The 21711-nt window shown below is 38.7% G+C and overlaps 1 non-coding gene across 1 annotated transcript; it reads left to right on the top strand.

Annotated features, from left to right (window-relative positions):
- Nucleotides 1-21431: 21431 nt before the first annotated feature.
- Nucleotides 21432-21503, top strand: TRNAA-UGC (transfer RNA alanine (anticodon UGC)). Its single transcript has one exon. It is a non-coding gene; the product is annotated as a tRNA-Ala (tRNA).
- The last annotated feature ends 208 nt before the right edge of the window (nucleotides 21504-21711 follow it).

Genomic DNA, 21711 nt, shown 5'->3' with positions numbered 1-21711 from the left:
AGATGATAATGACTTTTAATTATATAGTTAGTTACAGTAGTAGTAGTTACAGTTAGTAGTAGTTACAGTAAAGATGCTGATTTCACCCTTTATCTTCCATTCTTAAGTTGATGCTTCATGCTATTACACTGTATTTACTGCCCCCTCAAACAACTTTTCTTGTAATAGAAGTTCAAACACTTTCTTTTAAAGTGATCAAAAACTTTTGTTTCGGTGTCAATTTTACAAAAACTTATATTCAGTTCAAAAATTGAGTAAATGTAGAAGATGACATAAAAAATATTATTTTGTATCATGATTCTTAGATATTCTTGCCTCTTTTTAATTGCTGGATCGTGTTTACAGTAACACAAAATTAGGCTTGAAGGAGCCCACAGACTTAATTTTCCTCAAATAATCCCTCAAAGTAATGGTTATGTTGATTCAGACACATTGTATCAGCACATTTGTATGTTAAACAAAGGTCTTTCTGCCCCCAAGATGTTAACATAGCCTTTTTAATGAATTCCCAATTAATTTTATCAAAAATATTTTAATAAATAAAAGATGAATAGAGAGATGAGGTAGAACTCTGCCCTCTAATGTAGAAAGCAAGCAGAAACAAAGGGGTTTTTTTTCATTTTTGGTTAATTAACTATGTCTTTTGGGAATAAGGCTGAGTCTTAAATTGAAAAGATGCAGGAAAGAACAAAACTGTATATAAATCAGGAATCTCAAAGGAATAAATTGGAAGGGTAGAGAGGAGCACACTTTTTTTTTAAGATCACTATTATATTATAATTAATTATACTATATTAAATCTACAGTTAAGGCTGACATCAATTCTAGAATGGCTACAAACTTTCAAGCATTAAGGACAAGCGCAAAGGTTAAGGCAAGATATTTTCCTAGAACAACCATCCCATGACAGCTTACTGCAGGGTGACATTCATGTGCTTTTGAAGAGTTCATTACTGATCATATTGACTAACTGGACTACAAGTCTGAGCCAGCAGAGACATTCCTGACTTCCCATTTGTTAGATGCATTATCCAAAGTGAAAAAGGGGAAGTGTGCTCTTGACTGATGAAGAATGTTCTGGTGATTTATTCAGGTTAACATGGAGTAAAAAAAGGTAATTGTTTTACTCTTGCAATAATACACTTGAAAACCTTTAACTTGATTTTATATGGAATGTTAATAAAGAGATGATATGAGTGTGAAGTCTGTGAAGAATGCACACATGCAAAGGTTCTTTCAAACTTGGTTTGATTTTCTCAACTGTATTCTGTAAAAAAAGTGCAGTAAAAAAAGTACAGGGTGAGGCCATAAAAAACTCATCTGATACTGTTAGTTGAGGCTTATTAACAAATGTGGCTTGTTGCACACAGAAAGCACCACTTCTGGGTGATTTCTGATCAGCTCGGAGCATGGCCAGGGCCACATGTCTTCCTGGAACTGTTTATTTAGATGTTCCCTCAAGGCTAGCCCAGTGTTCAATTACTCTCACTAATGAAATAAGGGAAGGTGGCCAAACAGTAATATCTTTGAGAGGCTAGAAGTTATCTCTTCATAAAATAACAGAATGGAAGCGAAATAATACCTGTATCCTCAAAGTGGTGTACGAGGCCAACCAAGGTTTGCTGGAGAGGGATCCTTAAGTCTAGCTTATGCAATCAGTGCTGATCTAACACTCTACTATACTGACAGAGCTCCTCCTCTGTGTACCTCCTCTTTTATATCATTTCCCAACTAGCTATGCTCTCTGAGCCTCAGAGAACTGGGGCTTCCAGCCAAGGTGGGTCATCATGTTACTTACAAAAAACCACCTCAATAATTCTCTCACTTCGTCACTCCATCTGGAACATTTTCACACCTAGCAAATTCTCTTACATTTTTATTGCATACTACATTGTCATTCCTTGGTTCTGCAGGCTTACAGAGATGACAAAAGGTGACAATAGCAGGACATTAAAATATAATCTATTGCAAACATACCCATGGATCTCATAGCCAGATGGATTTTTTTCAACCCTCCATTCCGAGGTTTTAAATTAAATTTATATTCCAATTTTTATAGAAGATAGGTATGGTGAGGTGCTGCCAAGAACACCTTAAGAAAGTGGCACAGTTGTATTAATTGTCATTCTATACCAGCTAAATATTCACCAATGATAATGACTCATTTTGCCTCATTATTTTTCTTGTATGCTGCATTAAGGGCTTTATATTGTCAAGGGTTTTATCTTCCTTCTTTGCCTATATTTCTAATCCACTAAAGTCTTTTTCTCTTCCCCCCCCTCCCTTATTCAAGCTAGCAAAGTTTTCATTATCCTTGTTCTCCTAGGAACAAGCTATTTGTGATTTGGGACAGCATTTTTGTATTCAATCATCTTTCTTTTCTTTGTTGTCAACCCTTTAAAGATGCTCTTCTTGCTTTCCTGTAATTTATAGCTTCTCAAAAAGTCTAATCAATTCATACCTTCCCCACAGGTTCAGATCTGACTTTCAGTGTTGGCTGTTTGGAATTCACAGTAATAGGTGTTGCATTTTTGATAACACATTTACTGGTATGTTAGCCAGGATGATTTATAAAGGGTGCGTGGGAGGATTTGATTTTTTGCCATCCTTAACACAGACGAATTAGGTGAAATATTTCTCCATCAAAAGCTGCCACCCAAAGCTTGGCTCTCAACCACAGCATAAGCTCACTCAGATGGGATCTCTGAGCTTGAGGCATGCCACAAAATACAATACTATAGTGGACAAATCATTCAAAGGTAGCTTGTAGCCATGCAGTGTGGGAAGACTTTTCAGACTGCTGTAAACTGGCAAAACATTAAGCTGTCTACAATAGGAGCAACAAATCTATGCTACTCTCAGTAGACATACATTTGCTTAGATTAGTTTCTACATAGAGGGTTTTGGGCAAATTGTTTTCTTATTTAGTTCTAGTGGGAGTAAAAACTCCTCCAAGCAATATCAATCAGTTATCCCTTGATTTTTCTGCATGAAGGCACAGTTTGTGTCTCAAACGCAGTGCCTGTTCTAAGATACAAATCAGAGAGGGTTATTCACGTAGAAACAATTTGACATGCATGTTCAGACTCCTCTTCTAAGGAATGATTCCTCTGATAGGAGATGTTAAGGTCAGTGCTTCAGAACCCAAAGAGCTTATCAATGCTTCAAGTTGGCCCAGAGCTCCTTTTCCACTGCCCCTGCACTTCTACATCCTCTCCCACAATGAACTCCAACATTTCATTTTCCTGTGCTTATAAGGCCTTTTGGCCTTTGAGCTGGTGGTAATTAACACTCTTTAAGGTAACAGCAAGAGAACACTGCCTTTTTTGCTTCATATCTACTGTCTGTTCAAGGACCCTAGGAGATGAAGACAGGGAGAAGTGAGAACTGACAAACAAGAACAGTAAGTGAGGGTGTACGTCCAGGAGAGGTCATAAGAACTCCTCCATCTGTGATCTTTTATTAGAAAGTATCTCTATAAGGTCTTTTCCTCCTTCATAATCAGCACTAGCTAATGCTGCTCCTGAAAAAAAAAGGCAGAGAGGGCTGAAATAAAAATCTTTATGTCTACCAGTACGCACTTATACAGAAGCTCCAATCACTTCTCAGCCTGCATACTCTCATAAATAGTCAGAGCCATACAGCGTTGCCAGGACTCTGCCTCCAGAAAAATCCCCTGACCTAGGCTACAGACTTGCATCAAAGCCCTGAATCAGATAAAAACAAAAACTTACGTAGAATGCAAACAGCAAAATATACTCTTCCCACAAGCTCCACCACCCAATGGCCTTTGCTAAACTTGGCCAGCCCGTTCGTGAGTGATGATTGCTGAATTGGCTCCTTCTGCTCCTACCCTGAACCAGAAAAAAGAAACACAGGTGTTTCTGTTTCAACTAATGTATAGCCAGAGACCGTCTAGGTATTTTCCAGCTTCTACAACTGGAAACTCTGATATCCTATTCCAGGCAACAGTCTCTCCAGAGTCAACTCGCATAAGGTATCTGATTCCTTTTATATCTCAATATTCGAGTATGGAAAACTATTCATGAGATTGTCTTTCAGCAATATTGCTAAGACTAACTTAAACTTACTGAATAGAAATAATAACTTCATTTTTATTATCTGACAATGTAATAATTGATTAGTTGTTAATGTGAAGCTGCATCACACAATTGACTTTCTTTTTGTAAAAATTTATGCCATTCTCTTTCTTAAATGAGAATGTTTCAATTTCTTCAATTCACCCCATCTCACAGTGCAACTTCAGTGAAACGATTGCAATAGTCCATTTTTAACAAGGTTGAAGTTATCCATCCCTGAATGTGGGGAACTGGCATCTGAAATTGCTTGGCCTTGAGGATCTATTTTCTGTAACCATTTATTAGAATGAGCATAACCAGTTTTACTCTAGCAGCTGGAGTTATTCAAACGCAGGAAATCTAATGTAGCCCCAAAGGAAAAAACTTCTTGCACATGCACAGAATAATTATATAACAGAAAATATTTAGTACTGTCTGGGATTCTTGGATAGAAGTATAGGAATCCTACTGAAAGCCCTAAGGGAGATTAAGGCAGTGCAGTCTCAGGCAGAAAAGACACTTCTGCTTTGTGGAGGTAATCAATATTTCAAAATTTTGTTTAGTTCCATGAAGAGAAAAAGCCCTCATAATTATCAGGTATCTGCGAAAGACAATAGATTTCTGGCCATAAATAGATTTCTCTTGGAGCAGAACTCTGAGACAACATATCTGGAAGCTTATTTTAGAATTAAAAATTATGAAAGCCCTGGCTTTCCTGTGTTTACAAAGCAACTTGTTACACAGTTCCGGAACCCGAAGTTCTGAGGTTGCTTACACAATATGTTTCCCAGAAATCAGAATGTGGGAAATTTTATGTTTACTACTTCCATACTGTTTACGTAATGGAGTGCTTTCCATCATTGAGACCAGACTCCTCAGCAGGCTAAGGAAATGAGGTGTCTGGAAAGTACCTAAGTGTAGGAACCATTCCCAAGTTTTATGACAATTTTGGTAAAAGTAATAATTTTTTGTGACATATGCTTGCAAATCAACATGCCTGGTATTGAAATGTAAAAAATTCTTACTAAACGTAGCATTCGTAATTGCCTTGCTGCAAAAGCCCCTAATAAATAGCTTTCCAAATTCAATCACACATCTAAGAAACATTCTGACAAAACCATCTTTCCTTTCAGCTGGACCTTCCCAAAGCAGGGATATAAGAGGAAAAGATGAATGCAGACAGGAGAGAAGTGTTAATACACCTGTTAATACAAGACTCAGGTAGGAACTCAATGAAATTCCATAGTTATTCCTCAACGACTTAGGGAGATTTCATCTGCTTTCATGAAGATTCCGACCTGGTCGGTCACATGTATTGCCACTTCACTCCCAAAGGAAAACATAAGTCACGTTGGGTAGTAGTACAGATAACCAGTAATCACTGGTCACTGTTCCTACCAGGGTTTACTTAGCAATATTAGAATTAATGTCTCTCTGGTAATTAGTATTAAATCATAATAATTTGTATTCATGTAAAATTCATTTAAAATCATCTACATAAAGGGAATAATAATTCTCTCTCTTTTACCCCCAGAGTTCTTAATTATGTGTCATATTTTCTGGTGAATGGTCACTGGAGAGGAGATAAAGCGTCCATTACAGCTTTTGGAACCAAGAATAATTATTCAATGAAACCAAGTGAGTAAGAGAGAGGGAAATGGTTTAATGGTCTGCTTGTTAAGGAATGAGAAAAGCTGGCCTGGGAGAAATGGCCCAATTCAATCCTCAGAATTACAGGAAAACACTGTTGCAGGTGAAATCTCTGATAAGTTATGGAGGAGAGTGGATCTCAGTCTCACTGTCTATGTGTGCATGTGTAAGTGCACAGTGAATATTCCATACATACATTTTAAAATCAGCGCAGAAAGCTATTTCTATACAGTAGATATATGTATTTCTTGATACATACTGTCCCAAGGACAAGAAGACTACCCTTAATTTGGTCTCCTCTCTGGAGAGGAGACATATTGACAGCAATGGCATGTTGTTGTAGAAGATTTTGAGTTTTCTTCTGTAAACTTTGAGTTAGCTACAGAGTGTTGAGAAAAGTCTTGTGGAATAGATGTCCTCTAGGCAAATCTTAACTAGATAACTCGTATATCGTCATTGTTTCACAATCCTCATCTCCTAGAAACAAGGGCTATCCTCAATGCTTGGAAAGCCCTAGCAAGTTGCAGATGCTCTCCTAAAGAAACAAGAGGCCACTGAATGCAATGAGGGCATAATCTAGCCATTTTTTTTCTGATTCAGTATTTTTCTATGTTAAAAAATGGGAGAGAATGGAGAAATCAGAATTTTCTGTAAACAAAAAAGAGTCAAATGGTAAAATGTCTTGTAGCACCACCCTATGTATCTTGTCAGCAACTGGACTTGACTTTAAATGATGGCTAAAATATATTGTTTGCCGTGCCCCTTGATTTGTTAAACCATAATCATGAAATTGAATTACAGGACAGGAACGATAATAATAGATGAAACTATTATATGTCATAGAGAGGCCATTATGCTGCAGCTAATGATCTTTACTAATAGGATAAGATATACTGCCACATGTGCCTTGAAGACCATCATCGGATAAAACGGAGTCATCCATCAACTAAACCTTTAAGGTAGTGTTTAATTTGAGAGGTGAAAGAAATGAAATTGGGCTTTGGAGGACACTGCGAATTCCATCCATGTAATGAGATAGAATATTGATCTAATGAACTACCTGAAGTCTAGACTGTATCATTTACCTGGAGCCTGGAGCAACTGGATGCACACACATGCATAACCAAAAGGTTGGTGGAGCATAAATTAACTTTTCTTACTCAAAGGCAATACGGTGTTCTGTATAAATTTTAATATGATTATGTCCTGTCCACAGATTATAGCATTATGCATTAATAGCAGGATTTCTACTGAATGCTGTATGGCTTAATCAAAGAACCTGGGTAATGGGGTTCTTGGGTTCATCTTTGCCGGTGACTTAACAATAAGGCATTGGTGTAGTCACCAAGGTCTACATTAGCAAGTAGAGCAGTGCAACAGAAGAGAACATGTGGAGAAAGTGGGCGTTAACAGTCCATTGTCTAGGTAAATGATACAGTCTAGACTTCAGGTAGTTCATTTTTACCTTCTGATAGATCATAGAATCATAGGGTTGGAAGGGACCTCTGGACATCATCTAGTCCAAACCCCCTGCCAGAGCAGGGTCACCTTAGAGCAGGTTGCACAGGAAGATCTCTTTCCCTCAGTCCTACCGTGAATTGCTTTGAGCCAGGTGAATGAGCCACCAGTTGTATGGTCATCCCAGGGAGTCATTTCCAGGATTCCCAGCTTTACAAGACTGCCATTGCCTCTCTTGGTGAGAGATTGGTTAGACAAATGGAGAATTTATTTGTAAGTGGAGGCACAAGGACTGAAGGATAGCAGTGGAAAGCCCTGATATGTTTGGTACATGGGGTCTTTAGGGATCTCTGGCCAGAAGTTTAGGGAAATTTCAAGACAATGACCAGGTGTAGCCCCAACCCTGGCTCAGTGGGAAGTGAAGTATAATACTTGTGGAAGCTTTGCTAGTGAGGTGGAGGAAAAACACTGGGTTGTTTTTGCTAGTGCTTGCTGGTGCTTATTTAGGAGAGAATTTGTATGGAGTGGCTTGTTACACTGATGGGATACTGAAGGAGGACAGACTGCGCATATAACTGGCCTTGTCTGTATAGTATGCATAAATCAGGGCTGGAAGTATAAATCCTTTACGGGAGACAAGAGGGAAAAAGGTGTACAGACAACAGTCAGGGCTTTTTTTTTTTGGTGTGTTTTTCTTCACTAGGTAATTTCCCTTTTATTAGCTGGACCATCCTTCCTCCTCCACTGTGCTCAGATGCAAAAATAATTCTTTGGGCAGCTCTGTCCAATGGCAGCAGAGGTTACTCTTGGGCCACTCACACCAACGGAGCTGTCTGGTTAGTGCTGATAGCAAATGGTCAACTGGATTATTTTCATGATGAATATCCCTGTGCACCAAGGGAAGGAGGTATTTAATTTTGCATCCAAAAGAGAAATGTCTATGTGTAATTGTGTGTGGGATTTTTTTTTTCATTTTCCTAAAGTCTCTCATTAAACTGAATGGCATCTAAAACAATTGCAATTCATTTGCAGCAGCCTGAGGGAAGAAAATGCCAATAGACAGAAATGACATTTATAAATACTGACTGAACAAACAATGTAAAAACCAAATAACCCCCAAACCCCTATACCTTCCCCCTCCTTCTCAAAAGAACTCATTCACTCCCTTCAGCCTTTAAAAGGATAACAGCAAAAACAAGTGGGAATGATCTACTCTTGAAATTTTAACTGACTGTTCTTGAGTTTTCTGCATGACAGGTGTTGACCTATATTTGGGACTTATGTATAAATCTGAGTAAAAATGGCTATTAATGAACAGGTGTTGTGTTTGTGTGTGTTGTCCCCGCTCCCCCTGTCATTCCATGTGTTCCCTGTATTTTGAGTATTGATGAAAACAGTATTGATTGAGGAGGTTGGAAGAAGCATGCCTTCATTCTTAGAATAACGTTAAGTCTCATATAGGCTTTCTGCAAATTTCAGAGGATTTGCATGAGACTGGGCCAATTATCTAAGATTCAGCCAGCAGAATGTCAGGAAAAGACAATCTGAGTTAATGCAGACAAGTTCAGTTTGAGTCAGAGACTGCACAGTCTCTGAGAGGTATGAACATAATTCTGTTTCTGATTAAAGACAATGCGCAGTGGAAAGAGATTCAAGACAAATTACTGAATCAGTCAAGAAGCTGCAGATGTTCTAGCATTCCTGTTTTCTTTGTTAATTTTGGCCATGTTTTCTGTATATTGCAACAAACATGGTATTAATCTAAAGAAAATCCTTAACTTGTTATTGATTTCCTCTTCAACTATGCTATCTAGCATAAATGTTATCTTATGTCTCACACTTGGATTTAATATAGTAAAAAAACCATGAGACCCATTAATTCATATAACTTTTTTTGTTGTATATGTGAAAGAAAGAGCAACATGGGAAGGTCAGTCCACCCTGATAGGGGAATGCGCAAAATTTAACTTTAAGCAGACTTTAAATCCTCTTGTCTTCTCTGTCAATCAGATGACATGATATGCATAAATGTTTAACCATATTAAATACAAATAGGAAACTCTTGACTGGAAAGCAGTGCATGGCTGGTAGCACGGACAAAAATATGAGGACTAAACCAAAGGCAGGTGTTTCAGAAAGTAAGCAATCTGGATAAAAAATTAGCTCTGCTGGAGACAATATTCGCAGATATTTTACAGAAGCTGAGTCTTCTACATAAAATAGAAAAGAAATGCAGCAGGGAATCTGCCCCACAGAGGAAGTTAGAAGTGTGAAATGTCAGATCTGCAATTCCCATGGGGCACCTTGGCAGCATACCTAAGCATTACTTCTTATAATAAAAAAAAACACAAAACCCACAAAACCCCAACAAAAACCAGAGGAAACACTTTCTGTTAAAACAAAAAAGGCAAAAAGATACAATAAAAAGTTTTCAACTAGCCTGATTTTCACTGCCCACTATATAAGCACCACCAGCTGCTTGTTTTATTTTAGGATCCAACCGGCATTAATTAACCCATTGGGGAATGCCTACAACAGACACACTGATAGCATTTGGATGTTTTAACAGAAAAACTCCAGGAAACTTGGATGCCTTGCTTCATTTGTGTCCAACCAATAGAGAAAGCACACTCATTTTAAGGTTTCATTTAAGCTATTAGACACTGTACTATGTATGTATCTTCCATGTAAAAACAGCGCCAACAGCAGTGTCCTGACTCGGTTTAATGAAATTTTCATTACTTCTTCCTTTTTTTTTTCAGATACTGAAAGAATCATTTGCTTTGTAAAGACTGTCTCAAAGAGGAAGACTTGGTACCCGGCTTCAGACTCAGTTGGTCAGCTCTGAGTCATTGTCAGATCCCCTGGTAAGTGAATGTTTCATCTTGCTGACCTTTTAAGCTTTGAAATCTTCGTCAGGAGTACATTTTTCACTGTCTACCATGAATCAAAATTCTACCATTCATAAATCTGATGTGTGACCAACTGATTGCTTCAAAAATGGAAATTAGGTTCTTAAAACTGCATTGTAGGTAAATTTAGGAGTTCAGAGAACCACTTAGGTATGATCAATATATCCATGGCAGCCTAAGCTCTGAAGAAGTCAAAGAACTGCAATCTGTTGCAGCAGGTACTTGAGCAATCCTCTCAAAAATCAGCCACGCTGAATCAGTGATCAGTGAAATCTAGCCTAGAGTGACTGTGGTATGGAACAGAGATATAAGGACATTTTTAGTCTTTTTTTTTTTTTTTTTTTAGTAGAAACAAAATCATTTTGCATTTTGGGACAATCTGGAATTACTTTTCTCCAAGCTATTATTCAATAAGATATTGCACTGCTTTGGGGCATTCAAGACTTTTATCTTTACACTAAGGAGTTTCTTTTTCTAGTCATATGATTTTAGAATGAAATTTGGCATAGTTTTAAAATATTTCACCATGAAAAGTTCCCTTAAATCACAAAAGATTTTTTACATCTTTTTGCCATCTTCACAAATTTTTCAATCAAAACTTATTGAGAGCATAATCTCAGGAGTCTCAGAAAAATTATTTAATGATCCTATTTATTCCCTTTTTTTCTTCTGCCTTTCTCCTCGTGTCAGGATTGTTCTGCTAAGATTCTGTGGGCAGCCTGACGTGCTGCTTTGAAACCTTTTGAGAGGCTCTACTATGGCAGGTTGGATAATACATGACAAGATCAATTCATGTAAAACAATTCTGCAAGTTGTTAGGCTGCAATTTGACTCAGGAAGGACAGGAGTTCTTCTAAAGAATTTTTGCCCCATGGGGAAGATCTGTGAAAGCCTAACAATATGAATGAAGCATCCTGTTTGTTCCTCTGTGAAGGGGACATCTAATTAGTGTGCTGGCATGAAGAGTATCAGAGGTTACACTGTCTCCTCAGGGAACTCCTCTATGATTAAATACAAGCTCTCATTTAGGTTGATTCAGTCACGGGGTCAAGAAGGCAAAAGACACAAATTCATTCACCCACAGTGTTTGCATGTTAATTGCCAAGCCTCTTCTCTGTTCAAATGTGAGCTAGGAGTGCACTCAACCTCTAGATGTGTGGACAAGAAACGTTAAGTCTTGTCTTAAGCTGAATTTTTCCCTCTTTACACTTGCTAAGACCGTCGTGGTATCATTGACTATGGCAGAGCTGCTGCAGAATTGTAGGGACGTCCATGAAAGAGAAATATGGTCTATCACTGTGGCCAGCCACAAGAAAACAAGCAATCAAGTGGACAAAATTAGCTTCTGCTTATTTTTCTACTTGCTGAGAATGTCTTTGGGCATATAGGAGACAAAATATGAAAACACACATGGAATAGAATCAAATCCCTACTGTACTGCAAATCTTTCTCAAGCTTGACTTGGAGCTTTACAGCTCTATAGATGACTTACAAAGTATGCACACCCAGAACAAGTTTAGTCACTAGACTCTATATGAGAAGTTGAAACTCATTCACTGACTAAAAAGTTGCCACGAAGTAGAAAATGATAGGAAATTCACCAAGCATCTGTCCTAAGAACACAAATTGCTTAAAGGTGACTTTCCAGTGATTTTTGAAGCACTCAGAATGTTGCTCTTTTTTTCCCTGCATAAAGGAGTACTTGAATGTGTTGATCCGAGTGGAAAAGGTAAAATCACTTCTATTCCCACTTGCTTTTACTTTAAAATATTAGACATATGAAAAAATATCCTCTTTTAGGCGCTTGGAATTTTATTTGTCCTGTGACACTTCAACTGAGTGTTCGATAGAATTACATCTTTTAATGTAACCCTGCCCTGGAGTTGTTGTATACCATTAGAGATACAGTCAAAACACAGTTTAAACAAACCAACTAAATATCAAGCCTCTAGCTGAGTACCTTGTGACATTTGGACAATTTTACAATAACTGCGGAGTCTTCCAGAGTACGGTATGAATATTATCTCTGTTCAGCCTGCTGCATTGTCAGTTGGTTCCCATGTGCTCTTCTTCATAGCATAGTACGACGACTGCCAAATTCAATAGATTAGGGTGAGGATTGTCAATGGTTTTCACACCACAGTTGTTTTGGTGTCATGGGTAGTTTTTAATGGGATTTCTGAACCAAAAGAACAGGGGAAAGGAAGGGGCAGACTGGGATACACAGTCCTGCGTGCCATAACTGTAAGCATCTATTCAGCAGAAATCTGAGTTCATAAGGCCCATAGAAGATATATAGCACACACCACCATGCATGCCAGGCTACAAAACATTTCCTAGTGTTTTACTATTGCTTTGAGACTGAAAGAAAAGCATCGAAAGAATTATGAATAAATGGTGGTGAAGAATAACAGAGATCACAAGTTTTGCCAGTTTCTACAGCCTCTTGTGCAGTAATTGATTAGCTGAGAGAAACTGCTAGAGATCCAACAAAACCACAGAAGAAAGGACAGAAAAGTCCTGTGGCGTTTATTACTAATTTTTTCTTAGCAATAGTTTCCTGTAAATTTCCCCCTTAGAATTTTGAAGGAATGTGAACACCAAGAACTCATGGCTCTGGATCAACTTTACCATGAAGAAAAGTTCTAAGGCTTTCACGCTTTCAGTGGTGTAGGTTGTTTTTTCCTTTTCCAGTTTTTCTCCTTTTTTAAAAAGCTCCCAACATTTGGCTGGTTGTCTAATTTTACAGGAATAAATAAAAGGATATAAAGGTAAAAGGACAGAAGAAGAGCAGCTGCATATTTTTTGTAACGCTACAGGAATGTTTTGATTAAGTTACTTCTCTAAGAGAAAAGGTCTGTGTCTCTATGGGATGTTTATTTTACATAGGGACTTCAAGGGACACGAGCATATAGTAAGTAAGTAAAGCGTAAAGAGCTGATATTAAATGGGGAACTTATTTTATATAGCAGACCATTGCTGTTAGAGAAGCACATTGAATAATAAAAGCAAAGCCCAACATTGTTTTCCCGTATTTTCCTTTTCCTGGGATTTGTCTCCATTAGGCTGTTATCCCAAGATATTTTTCAGCTTTTATGGTAACGGCAATGTCCAACATAGGTCACGGGAATATGTTTCTACAGTTTCCCACTGCAAAGAAGGGCCTGCTGTGGTGAAGTTGGCCATGCTCCATTTGAACAACCTCAGTGTGGGATCATCACTGTTACTATAATGCCAAGTGTTAAGTGAAGAGAAAGATATTCTGGATTTTAAGACAAAAAATAAGCAAATGCCAGAAAATCCAAAACAAAAGTGAGCAACTAAAGGTCTACTAGAAAAATTCAATAATTATTTAGACATGAACAGATGTGTGAAAGGAAAATTAAATTAGACAGCCAAGTGCAAAGCTTATGCTGAGAAAAAAAGAGCTTAAGACTTAAAAAGCATATATGTATATAAACACAGGTGAAACTCAGTCGAGTGTCCCTCTAGGCTTTAGTGCAAATTGAATAGACATTGATGGATTTGTTTTCCTTTCAGATTAAATTGAACTTTTGATTTGAAAGTAGTTTACCTGCTCCTGCGCTTGAAAGCTACATTTTTCCTTAACTAATTTTCTCTTGTTAAGGCACTTTAGTTTCATAGTGGTTTATAGTGTTTTACAAATTGGCACTGTAATCCTCTGGAAGGAGCAGGGAAAGGGAATCGTATAAATAATACTGAGCAGTACTTTCCTGGATTGCTTTACCCCACAGTGGCCTGTTCTTTTTAAAAAGGTCCATTCTGTGCTGCTGTTATACTTTTAAATACACTTGAACTGATATCTAGAGACAGATATCACAGCTTTCATGTAGTACAAGCCTTTCTGACCATTTTTAAGGTGCTGCTGCAGAAAAAGTAGTAAATAATTGTACCAGTCTCCAAAGGGTTATGTATTCACTATCTGCCTAGACTCAATGGCCGTGCAGACTACTGAGTATGGCCTTTGTGGTTTCAGCTCTTCTAGCTCCTGCAGAGGTCTCAGACTTGATCTCACATCAGCTCTGCTACACTGATGCTTGGACACTCCTCCATACCAGCTCTGGAGCAGCCCACTCAGCGATATTCAGGGAAATATTTTGCTGTCCCCTGAATCTTAGATCACACTCAAGGTCATGCTCCATATTTTGTGAATGGGCTATCATGCCCTGTGGTTGGGCTGAATGTCTAACATATCCCGCCTACAACTACCTAAAGGAGGTTGTAGAGAGGTGGGGGTTGGTCCCTTCTCCCAAGTAACAGGTGATAAGACGAGAGGAAACAGCCTCAAGTTGCACCAGGGGAAGTTTAGACTGGATATTAGGAAAAATTTTCACACTGAAAGGGTTATTAAGCGTTGGAACAGGCTGCCCACAGAAGTGGTTGAGGTACCATCCCTGGAGGTATTTAAAAGACGGGTAGACATAGTGCTTAGATACATGGTTTAGTGATGGTTTTTGTCAGAGTTAGGTTGATGGTTGGACTCGATGATCTGAAAGGTCCCTTCCAACCTGGGCGATTCTGATTCTACCATGTGGCAGCATCACATGATTAATATTGGACAGACAGGAGTGAATTCCTCCAGCAACAGCTTCAATGTTGCTTACCTAAAGGACAGAGTTTCAGAAGCAGCGCAAGCTCGGGCTGGGTTGATGCTGCTTGCAACACAACGTCGGTGTGCAGAGAACTGTTTCTGGAGACGGCTGGTCTTCTGGCTGGTCTGATGCTGCCTAGCTTAGGCTAGATGGTAGACAACCACCAGATAAAAGTAGATAACCCGCTAGATAACCAAATCAAAACTTTGATACATACTGCATCCCAGGGAACACTTGCTTTGGAAAGAGAAATCTTTATACTTGTTTTGTCATTATTATTTTGAGTAGAGTGACATCAAGGAATCCCATTCAGGACTGAGATGCTTTTTAGACACGTAGCAAGCTATATTACTTTCTACAAAAACAAAACAAAACAAAACAAAAAAATGAAAAACTCTCTTCCAGTCTAAATTCATAAGCTGAGAAAAAATTATTATATTCTAATAGATGGTCTCCAGAGGTCCCTTCCAACCCTATGATTCTATGATTCTACTGGCATGCAGGGAAACTACGGCACAGGGACCTTGCTTGGCTTGACTGGAATCATACAGTGGGGCTGTGAGTGAGCTAAAGATCAGATTTCCCAAGCCCATTTCAGTGGTCAAACCACAGATACTGGGCATCAGGATTATCAAAATAAATACTATAACCCTACAGGCTCAGGTCATTGTGTCACTAAATTCTATGGCAATATTCACATACAGGAGACTGAGGTTTAAACTCTGCTCCAACAAAATAACAACTACAGCTCTACTGACCAGTCTTGTGGCTGACTATGTTGAGAATATGGTCCTAACATAGAGGTGATTCATTGTTTGTGGACCAACCATTCAGGAACACTATGAATTGTACCTTAATCCTTCAGGACGGGCACCAGATTGCCTATGTTTTGCACAGTGCTTCTCTTTGGTACTTTGCATTTAGAGCATCTGTTTCAGGGAAATATCAGTCAGAGAGTTTTCTGTTTCATGCATAGATTAATCTCATAACATCAAAGATTAATGACATACGATCAATGAAAAGGGAAAAAAATTCTTTGTTTGCGGCAGCATCCTGCCCCAATCCCTGCCATGTCTTTCTCTCCACATCTTTTCATCATGGTATAGAGGAGTGAAGGTGGAGTGAGAAAGCTGAGATATCCCACTAATAACTTCTGATGTATTAAAAATAAGCTTGGGAGAGAGAGAGAGAGAGAGAGAGATGAGATGTGGGTGGGTGAGAACTGGTGCTGTTTTGCATCTGCCTATTAAGACGTATCACAAACAAACACAGGCAGAAGCTTTTCACTCCCCTTGTTGTCTTACTTGGTGCCTTAGCAGGTTACAGATTGTGTCCATAAGACACCGGCTTCAGCTAGAAATCTCTCTATGGTCATTTAATTTTCAAACGCAGAGAAATAATGAACTGAGAAGAATAAACTGTTTTTTTTTTTTTCTTAAATATGGTTTACAAATGAAATTATTTCCTACAGCAGCAGATGCCCAGGATCAAGATGTTCAGCCAAGGTGAAGTAGGTACCTGTACTGGCTGCGCTTCAGCGCCGGTGGTTAATACAAACCAGCAACTAGCACTGTGCATTATATTCTCTCAGGGAAAAGTTGTCTCCTTGTATAGCTGCAGAGGCAACTAGTGCTTGAGAGATACGTGAAACAGGGTCCTTAAGGGTGACTGGATTATCATGGCCCTTTCAGTCTGGGAGCTGCTGCAGAAGCTTCTATCCCTAATGGCAGGATTTAGACAGATATTTGTCCCCAAATCCAGCCTTGCTACTCAAGCTATCAAATCACTTTCTACTGGTAGCAATTTTTTGTTTTTACCTGAAGGTCAGAGGGTGGCTATGAGACTCTAAGTTAGACTTTATGGTGGTGGGCTTAAAGTCTCTTTCTGATAGCTTAACCTTAAATTATACCTTACCCCTTGAATAGTCCAGCTAAGGAAAAACATTCAGGGAATTACCTCTTGTAGAATACCAGCAGTATGTAGTTTACCCCATCCTCACAACTATGGGAGAACGTTCTTCACACCCTAGGGGTGCAAACAGATATTCAGAAAGTCATCTGTCCACAGCTTAAAAAGAACAGATCCAAATTTTCTGGAAGAAAATTCAGTACATCTTCTTCGAAACTGTATAGGAACTAAGCAGTGGAGAATGCGAAAATTTACCTTCAGTTTTCAGTGTCTGTTTTAGTTTTATTTATATTTTGTTTGAGACATGATTTAAGGTTTCAATAGCATCAGAGTCTTTCTTCCCAGTCAGCTAACTCACCCCTAGTTGTTTCCCTGTTCTAATATGAAAGAAATTCATTTAGTGGAAGAATCAGTGAGTGCCAGGCTGTGTTTCCCATGACAACACCCTGAGCTGTTTTTGCAGCACTCTTAAGTTACGCTGTAAGTTTTTCCACAGTGCCCCTTCTTCTTTCCTTCTGCCTTCTCCCTCCAACAGCTCTGGGGAAGGATGCACAAATGGTGAGGCTAACAGCACCAACAGTGGCTCAGTTTCACCCCTGAGGGGATCAAAATGCTGTACAAATCATCGGAGTTTTACCAGGAATGAAAGTGGCATTTATGTGAGCAAGGGAATTGGGAAATGTTGACTGCACATGCGTAGACTTTAATAGGATTGTGCGATCCAAATTCAGGAGGAGTACACAGAGTGAAGTGAACTTTTCTAATTTCTGTTTGAGAGGCTGTCATCTAGGATCATGATGTTGTATAATATGATGCGTCATATCCCATAATATAAGAGAGGAAGATAAACCTTTTTATTTAAAACCTGTGACAATGCCCAGTGTTGTTGTTGTTGACTGAATTCCAATTACCTGGGAAACATTCAGCACATCACATTTCAACATGTCATCTCTCCTAAGTGGAACCAATTGCATTAAAACAGTCGTGAAACTTCAGGCCCCCACACTTCAGTAAAAATGTAATCATAAAAATTTAAAATGCATATATTCATTTCCCCCCTTCTTCAACAATGTCAGGCAAATATGCCTCATCGGGATTCACCACAGACACAATTATCAATGCTCTGTCTGCAGAATTGTTAATGGAAAAATTACATACCCAGGCTCTTGATAAACTGTGCATCTGATTTCACTGTTTGTGAAGCACAGAGACACTAATTATTACTGCTGTCACTCTTCTGGCTACTGCAAAGGAATGGCGAAAGTTTTCCATCAGGCATGTCTCAGTCTTTCTTAAGCACACTGATCCTAATCTAAGAGGAAGACACCAAAATAGCTGTGGCATGGTTGCATCAAATGCTGATTAATTGGAGAACCCACAGCAAATTTCAGTGCTGCATTGTGTGTTTTTATTTAGCATTGAAAGCACTCCAAAATGCCTCAGTTTATACCTCTCTGGACTGTATTGTTCTCTAACATTTTGATACTTCGCGTTAGTTGTATATCAGTAGGAACCTGAGATAGGCCAACAAAACTTAATGCCTTGATAAAAAAAAAGAAAAAAATATTTTCCTTAACATTTTGTTTTGCCTAAGCAAAGCAGCCTATACAAAGAGCATATCCTGCTTCAACCAGAGACAATTGCAGAACATTAATTGGAGTGTCATTTCACTAAAATGTATGAGGTCATGCTTCAGGTAATGAGGATGTGTTAAGCAATTAGCGGCAAACCCTAGTCATTCCATTATTTGAACTATTGCTTATATATTCGAACTATATTTAACTCCAACTACGTCAGGCTCTGGAAGGTTTGGATGAATTGTATTTCCCATTGCTCTTGGAGTAATATCTATTTTATTCCTCTCAGAGATTGTGGGCTTAAGCTTTTCAGGATTTTTATTTTTCTTTTTTAGATTCAGCATGTCTTTGGCTGCATTTCTCTAGGTTTGCACTAATTAAAACTCTTAGAGGCAGAGTGTGATCCCCTCTCTTCTAGTTTAGCTGACCCCAATTTCAGGCTGAGCGAGATCCTCAGTATAGGAGGTCACCTGCTATTAGATAGTAGAAACTATTCCACATTTATAGTTGGCTCTTCCAGCTGCATACAGGTATACAAGGCCCCTTTGGTGAATATGCAGTCTCTATTCTTCTCTGAACATGGCATTTAGATAAACTGGTCACAGATGAGGTTTTAGTCCAGGCCAGTACACATGGAGCCATCACTGAAGCCTTCCCCTGCAAATCTGTGTAACAGCTTTGCTCATCCTCCACTTTTTGTATTTTTCAGCAGAAGCAAGCCCTGATATACAGATGGCATATGCTTTCATGTTACAGTTGCTAGTTTAAATTTATAAGTCAATATCTCATTTCACATCACATTTTAACTTTTTCGCAGGAAGCTTTAGAGTAGTGTGTGGATGTTCTGACTATGTGTAACTCAAACTGTATGACAGCATAGAATCATAGAATTGTTCAGGTTGGAAGGGACCTTTCAGATCACCGAGTCCAACCATCAACGTAACACTGAAACCCATCACTAAACCATGTCCCTCAGCACCACGTCTACACATCTTTTAAATACCTCCAGGGATGATGATTCCACCACTTCCCTGGGCAGCCTGTTCCAATGCTTGATAACCCTTGGCGTAGAAATTTTTCCTAATATCCAATGTAAACCTCCCTGGCACAACTTGAAGCCATTTCCTCTTGTCCTGTCGCCTGTTACTTGGGAGAAGAGTCCAACCCCCATCTTGCTACAACCTCCTTTCAGGTAGTTGTAGAGAGCGATAAGGTGTCTCCTCAACTTCCTCTTCTCCAGGCTAAACAACCCCAGCTCCCTCAGCAGCTTACAACATCATCTCTTGCTGTTGTATATTGCTTTCCTAAATAACTCAAGGGGATACATTATTTCATCACTGAGGGGTTTTTCCTGCTTGTTTTTTTCTTAAAATTAAAAATGTGTAAGTTCTAAATAAATAATTCTGGTAATTACTCCTTTTTCAATCATTTCACTTATTTCTTTCTCACGTGAACAACAAACAATAAGATATTATTATCCTGATATGCCGATAAATATACTCTGTCACTGGCAAAGAGTTACAGAATAGCTTGAGATGGACACTGAATGAAGTGAACACTGGAGATAAACAAAATAATGCAAAACTTCTGAACCGCTCTGGTTTTTGCAGGAAAAATGCTGAAAGATTGTTTGGAAGGTGATTGCAATTTGTGAGAGTACTGGATTATGATTCATCTCAGGCGATGGTGGTAAGAGAAATCTTAGTGAGAACTTTTAAGTGTGGCACTTCAGTGCAGGGCAGTTGCATTGTGAGAGTCAGAGGGGTAAAGTGATACTCGGAATTTAATAAGTGCTTCCTCGAGTGTTTTTCCTTTTGTCTGTAAAACGCTCTTTTCTTTCATGAAAATGAAGTCTTCCTGAAAACCTTCTAAAAGCTGATGTAGAAGAACCAGTAATAAAAAGCAAATGAAGACGGTCTATTCACCTGAGATTATTCTTCCTTTAACTTCTATTTTCTCTGAGCAAGAAAATGAAAAGATTTTCTTTCATCATACGTTTTCTGTGATGGCAGTGGTTTGGAGCAAACGTGTGATAAGAATAGCTGCAACAAAAAGATAGCTGGGAACTTTGAATCAGTCCCTTGGCTGACATCGGGCAGCCCTGTGTGTTACAAAGGAGCGTATGAGAAATCTTATGCTTGGCAGATGTGGAATAGTTTGCAGCCTTCCTAATCGGTATTGCCTTGGAATTGATTTAACCCTGAAACATGAGGTGAGGCTTTTATATTTTTTTTTCATTAGCTCTGGATATTTTTATCAGAGTAAATGCCCATTTCTTCCTCAGAGCTGTACTCAGTACCAGTGAAAACCTGTAGCACAGAGTTTCACTGCCCAACTATTCAGTGAGTAAAGCCGCAGAACTTTTCTTCTAACACAACCAACTATCTTCCTTTAACAACATATTTTTCTCTTTTGCAATTGCTCTCTTTGAGTTTAAATGATTGACCCTTTTCTCTTAAGGACAGAAGTTCACAGCGCTTCATTTATAAGTGCATACACTTATAAGTGCCTGCCTTATTAATCTCCTTAAGAAAAACGCACTCAGTGTTTTCCATTCTTCTTGGTAGGCGAGTTTTCATGATAATTGTAACCAACTTTTTCTGGACTTCCTTTAACTCCGTAGGGTTTCTTTTGGTCTGGGATGCTACACATAGTAGTACTTTTGATTTATACCATCACATTATACTTTTCATATTATATTTAATCCACTGAAGCACAGAGAAGGTAGATCTTCACTAGGATGCCACTGCTGGACCATCCACAGCATCACAGATTAACTGTTAGCAACAGCAATGATTAATGAAAAACTGTTTTAATGCCCCAACAAAAAACCCAACAACAACAAAAATTGTCTTGTTTATGAAACTAAAAGTATTGTAAAACACAATATTGTGAGAATATGATTAATAAAACCTTATAAGGGACAGATTTTCTGAGTAAAGGTTTTATATGCAAAGACCCGTATCTTGCCATCTCTTATGTAGTTAATTAAAAACACATAATCAGACTGATTACAATAGGACTGTTTACATCCTTAAGAATAATTAAACTTCAATGGATGTGGTTGTGGGGTTAGGACTTTTCTGCATAATCAGAAAGATATTAGATGTGGGAGAAAAACCTGTGAATTGCATTATTTGTTGCTTAAGTTACTGTCTTTGCAGAGTATAGATGCATACTTATGTCTGCTATGGCCACTGTGAGAAAAAACAGCATGAAAAAACAGCACAAGCAGGGGATGTAGCTCAGCGGAAGAGCGCTTGCTTTGCATGCAAGAGGCCCTGGGTTCGACCCCCAGCATCTCCAGCATTTTGTTCTGGGCCCCTCTGTACATTGAAGTGCTGGAGCGTGTCCAGAGGAGAGCTACCAGGCTGGTGAGGGGTCTGGAGACCAAGTCATATGAGGAGAGGCTGAGGGAGCTGGGCATGTTTTGCTTGGAGAAGAGGAGGCTGAGGGGAGACCTCATTGCCCTCTACAACTACCTGAAAGGATGTTGTAGAGAGGTGGGTGTTGG

This window comes from Larus michahellis, chromosome 7 (assembly GCF_964199755.1).
Source record: "Larus michahellis chromosome 7, bLarMic1.1, whole genome shotgun sequence".
In the NCBI taxonomy this organism is placed as follows: domain Eukaryota; kingdom Metazoa; phylum Chordata; class Aves; order Charadriiformes; family Laridae; genus Larus; species Larus michahellis.
Note: the sequence above shows the minus strand (reverse complement) of the source record. Positions and strands in the feature narration are given on the sequence as shown.